The sequence below is a fragment of the Nanorana parkeri genome, unplaced genomic scaffold (assembly GCF_000935625.1).
Source record: "Nanorana parkeri isolate BGI_ZX_2015 unplaced genomic scaffold, ASM93562v1 scaffold31, whole genome shotgun sequence".
In the NCBI taxonomy this organism is placed as follows: domain Eukaryota; kingdom Metazoa; phylum Chordata; class Amphibia; order Anura; family Dicroglossidae; genus Nanorana; species Nanorana parkeri.
In genome coordinates this window covers 2,014,943-2,023,618 of record NW_017306299.1, presented here as the reverse complement: position 1 = coordinate 2,023,618, position 8,676 = coordinate 2,014,943, and the positions used below count along the sequence as shown (strand labels likewise).

Below are 8,676 nucleotides of genomic sequence, written 5' to 3'. Positions count from 1 at the left end.
TCTTTTACCCAAAGCTTTAAAAAACACATAAAACCACCATGAACTGAGTCATTTTGCCTTCCGTGTTGACTCTTAAAAATGTCAATAAAATAACACTTTCCTACTTCATTCAAGCCTATTCCCGACATGCCACAATATACAGTAACGCTATAACTTTTTTTTCAATTAAAAGGCACCCCTGAGATGCAGGCCTGCGGCGGTGCTCAGGCTGAGAGGTGCACTATGGGAGAATGAGGGAGGGAAGCATTTTCTCAGTCTCCCCTTCTGTAATCATCACTTGTAGCTATTTGTACCAAATCACAACCTTAAAGATAGCAATAGGGAATTGATCTGTGAAAGATAGAAGGAAAGAAAAGAAAGAAAGAAAAAGAAAGAAAGAGAAAGAAAGAAAGAGAAAGAAAAAAAGCAAGAGAAAGGAAAGGAAGAAAGAGAGAGATAAAGAGAGAGAGGGAGAGAGAGAGCGAAAGGAAGGAAGGAAGGAAGGAAGAGGAAAAAAGCAAGAAAAAAAAGGAAGAAAGAGAGAAATGAAGAAAGAGAGAGAGAGAGCGAGAGAAATGAAGGAAGGAAAGAAGGAAGGAAGGAAGGAAAGAAGGAAGGAAGGAAGAGGAAAAAAGCAAGAAAAAAGGAAGAAAGAGAGAGAGAGAGAAAGAGAGAGAATGAAAGAAAAAATAAAGAAAGAAAGAGCTATATTTGGTCAGTGACATTGACCTTGCACGGAAAAAGAAGAAAGAAGAATTTTGAATAGAGTTTATGGGTTTTGAACCCGAGTTAGAGCCAGGCCCCCCAGATCCATGGACCCACAGACATCACCTCCTCCCTTGTCATGTTTCTGTTGTATTTTCCTCCTGATTACTTTGCCCTTATAATAAAACATGTCACCGAGCATCAATGTTTCATTGTGATCCGTGTCAGAGGGTTCCTAATCTCTATACAGCCAGCTTCAGGGGAAGATAAATAAATTGAACACATTATTTAATTTTGTTCCTTTTTATTGGTCATAATCCCTTTCTCCCTGCTGAAATGGAGGTTTTGTTAATGTGATTTAAGGGTTTTCCAAACAATAACATCTGCTCAATCTATACACAGCTTTTCTGGAGCTAAATATAAATAGGCCTAAAACCCAGCCTGGGACACGGTTTGTTTGTTAAGTAGAAAAGGGAAACTTCCCCGGGGTGTGGTTCAATTTTATTTCATTTTTTTAAGGTTTATAGGTATTAACATTTTATGTTTTTTATCAAGTATATACATTTTACATTTTATTTTTTGTTTTACATATAAGCATTTGAACATTGAACATTGGAAGTATACATAAAACATTTTTTTTCGTTTCCTTTCGGACTTGTGGTTATTTTGTTTTTCGGGATTCGGATCCGAAAGTCTTTATTAATTTCAGATGCGTTAGATAATTACAAACTAATTTTCTATAATTGACAGCCCTGCTCCCGAACGTTAACAAATGGGCAGAACAAGTCCCTTGTTGTCACAACCCTTTGTTGACATTTTGGTCAGAGCTGCCATTTTGCGGAATCAGGCGGGTTGGCGGGCGTGTCCTCAAAAACCCTAGCTGATCCAGTAGAAAGTAAAAAATGGGATCCATTTAGGTTTGGTTGTGTGGTAAGTCCTGAATTAAAGCGGAATGACAACCGCCTATCCCTTACAGCCAAGGAAGGCGCCATCTTGGCCTCTATTTGTATTGCAGTGGCCATGGTACTGCACAGTGGCCATGGTACTGCACATGTGAACACCCAATTGGTGTTCCAATTCACGCTAATAGGGTTGAGGTCAGGATCCTGTGCAGGCCACTGAAGTTCCTCCACATTAAACTGGTCAAACCATGTGGGGTACGGTCATGCTGGAAGAGAAAAGGGCATTCCCCAAACTATTACCACAAGGTTGAAAGTGCCCAATTGTCTCAAATGTCTTTGTATGCTGTAGCATTAACAGTACCCGTCAATGTCCACATACATTTGCCCATATATTGTATTTCTTAGACATGTACGTTCCCCTATACATTTGTGCTTTCTTTGAAACAATTTACCACATCTGCATGCACCTTGTCCTATGATGAATTATTCCATATTCTCATTGCTCTCAATGCAAAAAAAACCCTTTCCATAGCAGGAGATCTAACCTTGTTCCTTCCAGTTGCAGAGGATGTTCTGGGAATAAATTCATGTGTATACAAATTAGGGATGCACCGATACAGATACTAGTATTGGTATCGGTGCCGATGCCGTGTATTTGGGCCGAGTACTCGTACTTGCCCAAAAGATCTGATGCCTGGCCCGATACTTGGGCTTCCGGTATCGAGTCATTACACGCTGCCCGCCTTCCTGATTGGCCGGGAAGCCAGCTCCATGCTCCCTCGTCACTTGTGGGTCATTACACGCCCCACTGGCTTTCTGATTGGCCAGAAAGCTGGCTTCATGCTCCCTCGTCACCTATTTTACAGAGTAAAATAAAATCCATATACCAATAATACAATAATATTATATATTTATTTATATATACATCAGATTTGTGAATTGATATTCAAGTATCTGTCAGTGTAAAGGTCACAATTTATTAGACAGCCCAAGACCTTTTTAAAAAAACACTGAGGAGTAAAGTGCCTGATACACAGTTAACTAGTTGCTATGGGCAGCAAATGAAATAAATGTTCTCTATAACTAGACAACCAGGACATATAATTGATTCTACATTATCCACAAAGGGTTAACAGCACTCTCTCAACCCTGCAGCAGTAGCTTCTTCCTTCTCTGTGCAGCAAGTAGCTTCTTCCTTCTGAGAGCCAAGCCGCCTCCTGAGGTTACTCTAGAGATCACATGACCTTCCTCCAGGAGGCAAGCCTCACTCTGAGGCTACTCTAGAGATCACATGACCTTCCTCCAGGAGGCAAGCCTCACTCTGAAACTTTACCCACTGATATCTTACCGGAAAGGTTAAGTCAGAGTAAACCTTTCAGGGAGAAAATGCCTCTCTCGCGGACATCAGGGAGCTGCTGTCCGAAAGAGGGAGACTCCCTGAACATCAGGGAGACTTGAGATCCCTGAGATTTGATCTGGGACCCTTTTCTTTTCACAGATCCATCTTTTGGTTATTTCTATACTTTTTAAAAAAATGATCTTTATGTCAAGAATGATCCATGTACAGTATATAATAAAAGAGAATGGTGAGTCGTGAATTTATGAATCTTCCAAGGTCACCAACTACTTCCTGGAATGAGATGATGTCTCAGAGATGACAAAAGGATATACCATCAACCCCCTTCCTTTCGGGAGACAAAAGCTTGGCTCAAGGGATGACTTTCAATAGATCACAGCGAGGTAGCTGCTCTGCTACATACGGAACCCTGACCCAGAATCAGGTCGTCTACGAATGACTTAGCACTGGGTTCTCAACGAACATGCGATGCACTCCGTCCGCGCTACGGTCCAGAGACGAGCGGCGCTACGCACCAGCCCCCGCCCTCGGGGGTGAGGGGGCCGGCTATCCCAGGCCGACCTGGGCTCTGCGGCACTGCGGTATCGTCGCCTTTAGGGGGGATTCTGACTCAGAGGCGTTCAGTCATAATCCCACAGATGGTAGCTTCGCCCCATTGGCTCCTCAGCCAAGCACATACACCACATGTCTGAACCTGCGGCCTATGGAGTTCTTGATGTGTTCTCAAATGTCTGACACAGATCACAGATTGGCTGCAGCTTCTCACCTTGTGACTTCCTACAAATTTTAAATGTTGCACACTGATCACTGGTTGAGAGGATACAGAGGAAATGCTTCCTCCTGCCTGCAGCAAACTGATGACATCATCTCAGCCTAGGCAAAGTCACTGGACTGGAGCTCATGGAAGGCTAGTAGATAACAGAAGATGGAAGCTTGTTTTAAAAAAAACAATATACTGTTGCTGTATATTGTGATATGTCCAGAATTTCTTCATGCAGACTGGTGAAATTACTGAAAGATCCACTTTAATCTATTCAGAAAGGGTTTAACAAAAGCTTAAAGTGGCACATATACAAAAGGATATGCTATTTTGCATTCCGTTATATGGTTCTTACGTCCCGGGCCTCTCGCTGGATGTCATTCCTTCTTCCCATGACTTAATGTATTCCATTTGTGTTACAGCATAGCAATTAATCATAACTAATCAGCAGCTCTGTGTGTTGCGGGTCCTTATTAGAGCGGGTCGCAACCTCTCTGAGTCCTGCCAGCTTTGCTGAATATCACCAAAAAAGCAATAAAAATCTCTGCCTGGGCAGATAATGATGTCTATGGCAAACGTTGGATTGAGGGCGACAGGGGAGCGTGATGAAAGCTCCGCGTTGGTGCTTCATGAGAGTGTAAATCCATTCCCATTCCACTTCAATCAGATCCGGGAGACAGAGCCGTATTCTGCTTCATAATATGCAAACAAAAGAAATCTGCTAAACCCACATCGCTGCCGTTATTAATGGCCATCAGTGAACCAAAGTGACGTTTATGTTTTGATTAAGCGGAAGAAAAGCTCAAAGATGGCCGACCGTTTATCTATAGCAACAATCTAGGTATGTGGGGGAATGAAGAAGATACTGAACATATAGTCAGGGCTATTGTAGTGCCTCGCTGATGCTCCCTGGGTAGGACCACAGATAGAAGCCTGGCAGGTTTTCCAGGTTTGGGACCGTGTGCAAGCACACAACATGGCACTAGTGCCAAGAATACTCTGGAAAAAAGCTCTCCAAGAGGGTTAGCCTGGCAATTGTCTATAATATCTGTGCTGTTGCAATAAAGCTGACCTTAGAGTAAAAATGAAATGTCTTGTAGCCCCTTCCACTCTAAATGGAGTGGCTACGTAAATTCAATATTACTAGCACTGTAAACAGTCTGGCTGACTTGTAGTCTGTAATCATTTGGTCATTCCTAGGTGTTCTGCTATTGATTTCACCTACCTGTGAGTGGGGTGTGATCCTACCACAGACTGGGGCAACCAATAGGAGTACATTAGGAGTGTCTATGCCTCACCAGCCAATCACTAGGAGTTTTATGGCCAGTGGGGCATGCTGGGGAAGTGCATAAATACTCAGGGATTGACATGTGCTCAGGGAAGTCTGCCCCCGGGCTTGGTCTGGGCGTGGGATGTACAAGGATGTAGAAGCTGACTAGACCTCAAGCTTGGAGGAGGCCATATGTGGACCCAGGTGGGGTCTAGAACCATCTTGCAAGGAGAACCAGAGTAGCGATGTGTGTGGGATGTGTCAGGAAGGTCAGAAAGGCATGGACCCCAGGAACAAGTCGGGTGTTTCTCCCAGGGAAGATCTCATACACATTCATATTTAGCTGATGCTTTACTACACAGTGTCACCTTCTGTTTAATAAAAGTATTCCTGCCCTGTGGAAGTGGGAAGGGATTGGTGAGTCTGGAGTCTATTTTTGCAAAGGTTGTCTGAAGCCCTATACCCTATCTCCCAGTTTGGCTGTTCTACAATAAACTGGCCCCCAATTTACCATTCACAACCCACAACCTGGCTAAGGATCCACCCCGAGAGTGAAATGTCAGCCCTCCCTGCCTTTGGGGGTCCACCTCAGGCCTTTGGGGGTTAGGGGGGCGCTACAGGAAAATATGCATGACTCTTGTGTTTAGACAATATTTGCTTATCCCAGGTTTCAGCTTTAAAGCAGCTAATACTGATAGTGGAGAGTCCCTGATATACTGTACTATGCGTTTTATTGCAAGGGCCACATTACCAGTACACCTCACTGGAAACACTTAAGTCAATCATTTGAAGCGGCTTCCACATACTTTTGGCCATATCATGTAAGATATATAAGTGGGCCCCATTCATATTTCCCGTGCCCGGTGTAAATACACATAAAGAAGTTTTATAATGCAGACATCTGGGTGATAGAATTCATTTTAAGAGACTCGGAGGCTGAGATGTCCGTACACTTAAAAAAAATAAGATAAAATCCTTATTCCTCTGAAAAGGTCAAGAGCTGGAAGAGATAAATGTCAGCGCCAATGGGGCATCATGCAGATCTTCTCAGCCATCCTTCCTCTGGCTTTTCACCGAGCACCCACCCACAGCGCCGATGAACTTTTCCTGTTCTCCCCGGGGCCATGCTATATATACATTATTAATGCCTATGCAGAATCACTGGTCGCCGGCACCCCGCGGGCCCGTAATTACTTGTGACTGCGAGGGAATTCAACATCAGAGGTTAAATCTGGTCCTTTCTATTTGGAGGACTTATAGAGACTTCTCGGATCCTATGGAGGTTAAAGGGGACCTCCAAGGGACCTGGGAAAAATTCCCTATATCTAGTTAGATCAGTTTTTTTTTTTTTTTCTTAAAGCAACCCACCATAATTATTCAAAGTTTTGTTGTAAAATTTGTAAGCCCTCATTCACACTAGAAACGGCCGGCACGTACATCTCCGTGCATGGCCATAACGGGCAGCTCCCGGGCAGTGTGATTAGTACGCAGCCGCTGTTCTTCTCTATGGGACTATGTGGCCATACGCCTCCCTACTTTTAGAAGTTATAGGATGCTTTATTAGAACCACCCGCAAAATAGGGAGAGAGGGTATAGGGCTGTAGAGATTGAGGAACATAGAACTTCAGACTCACCAAATGCTCTTCAGCTTCAGAGTGTAGAAGGTCTTTGGACCAGAAGTGCAGTGACACTGTGATAGGGCACCATAGCTGGCAGACATTTTGAGATCTCCCCTGGGTGAGACACCAGACTTCTCTCTGAGGTCCAAACCCACCCTGGCTTCTCCAGCACCTCCAGCAGATGAAATTCCTCCCTGGCTCTCCATCCCAGAAATAATTCCGGCCCTCGACTGAGTCCACATCTGACCACCTGTAGGCTTCAGGTCTGAACAGACAGCACACATGTAACACATCTCCCCCAGGAAGGAGGCCAGGGGGAGAAAAGACAGTCTCACACGGTCAGACTCAGATATTTATGTCCTCTCTCAGCATGCACCCCTGTCCATGAAACTCATAGTGATTGGCTGAAGATGTTGATCACATGATGGAGTTCCTTTAAGAGTACTTGATTTGTATTAATTTTGACCTCTTTGTACCTGTAGTCCGGCGAAGCCTCAGCAACGTTTGAAAAGAAAAACCACCCCGCCCCCCGCCACGCTCGGAGCGCAGGATCCCCTGCACATGACGCCTTCAAAATTCTTATCAGATTGAAAGCAGAATTTTGCGGACTCCACGGGACGCCAAACGCGCAGCTGCTGCACAGGATGCGGCCATTGCTGCAATTTACCATCTCTGCACGAGCCGGGCCGGGCATTAGAAACGGCGAAGATAATTATCGCGGGATGGCGGTAGCAGCTAGAGAGCGCTCGTTACAATGTACACAAACTATCTTTAGCTGTGTGTTGTCAGCGCTGAATGCTTTACCGCCTCGATAACTGGATCCGCGTGTATTTCTGGAAGGCGATCAAGCGAGAAACATTTTAATATCCACCGTCCTTCACATAATGGATGGCAAACAGCGGGGAGAAAATTGATTCTGTTTATCGAGCACAATGCCGGCAATTCCGGGGGATGATGGGATGTTGGCTACTCATCTTGAAGAGGAACCCACTCACGCAGTCTTAGTCCAGCCATACATTATGTATATTTTGGCAACAATGTAACAATATAGGCCCCTTCCCCACATACATGTGAATGCAAACAGGCGGGGAGTGAGAGTAATAATTCTAGGGCCATTATTCATGGTTAACTATAAAATGATGACCTGTAAAGGGAAGCTGTGAAATTTTGGGCATTGTCACCTTTTCACAGGCGCGCTCAATTTTAAGACTTGACATACTTGATATCTATTTACGCAACACAACCTCATCTTTTGTATTCTACCAAAAAATTGGGTAATATATTGTGTTTGTGTCCAGTAAAATAAACTTAGGTGTATTGTTTACTGAAAATGTGGGTTTAATAAACATCGCCAGCTCCCTTGTAAACTCCTCCCATGCTCGCCTCCAGGACTTCTGTAGAGTCTCTCCCATCCTCTGGGACTCTTTACCCCAACCTGTCCGTCTGTCTCCCACCTTGACTGCCTTTAGGCGATCCCTTAAGACTCATCTCTTCAGGGAAGCCTATCCCACCTCAACCTAACCACTCAACCATCACTTTCTCAAATAATTCATCCCCACACAGCTACCTCCTCATGTATCACTTCTCCCTCCGTTTTAGATTGTAAGCCCTCAGGGGCAGGGCCCTCCTTACCATCTTGCCTTGAATTGTATTGTGATTGTAATGTCTTCCTTACATTGTAAAGCGCTGCGCAAACTGTTGGCGCCATATAAATCCTGTATAATAATAATCGCTAATATCATGTGACATAGAAACTTGCAACCACCACCATCTTATTCTCCATGGTCTCTGCGTTTGGAAAAAATATGAATGAATAAAAAAAAATATAGAATTTTGAGGGCTTTTAAGTAATCTTCAGGCCTAAGTTTGTATTTTAACATAATAATAATAATGATTATAAAAATAACAATAATGATGATAATACTAATAAATGATAATAATAGGGACCTCACTATATCATTAGAAATATATAATTGTATTAACAATAATTAATAGTAGTAATAATACTAATAATAATAATATTGATAATGCTAATACATTTTATTAATATTTTCAACAATAATTCTAATAATAATAATAAATGT

At 43.4% G+C, this 8,676-nt stretch overlaps 1 long non-coding RNA gene across 1 annotated transcript in view; it reads left to right on the top strand.

Moving 5' to 3' along the window:
* Positions 1-3,626, top strand: part of LOC108796741 — a 25,820-nt gene extending 22,194 nt beyond the window's left edge. The window contains exon 3 of the long non-coding RNA XR_001941828.1: positions 3,462-3,626. This is a non-coding gene — a long non-coding RNA (uncharacterized LOC108796741). The remainder of the gene's footprint in view (positions 1-3,461) is intronic.
* Positions 3,627-8,676: the final 5,050 nt, after the last annotated feature.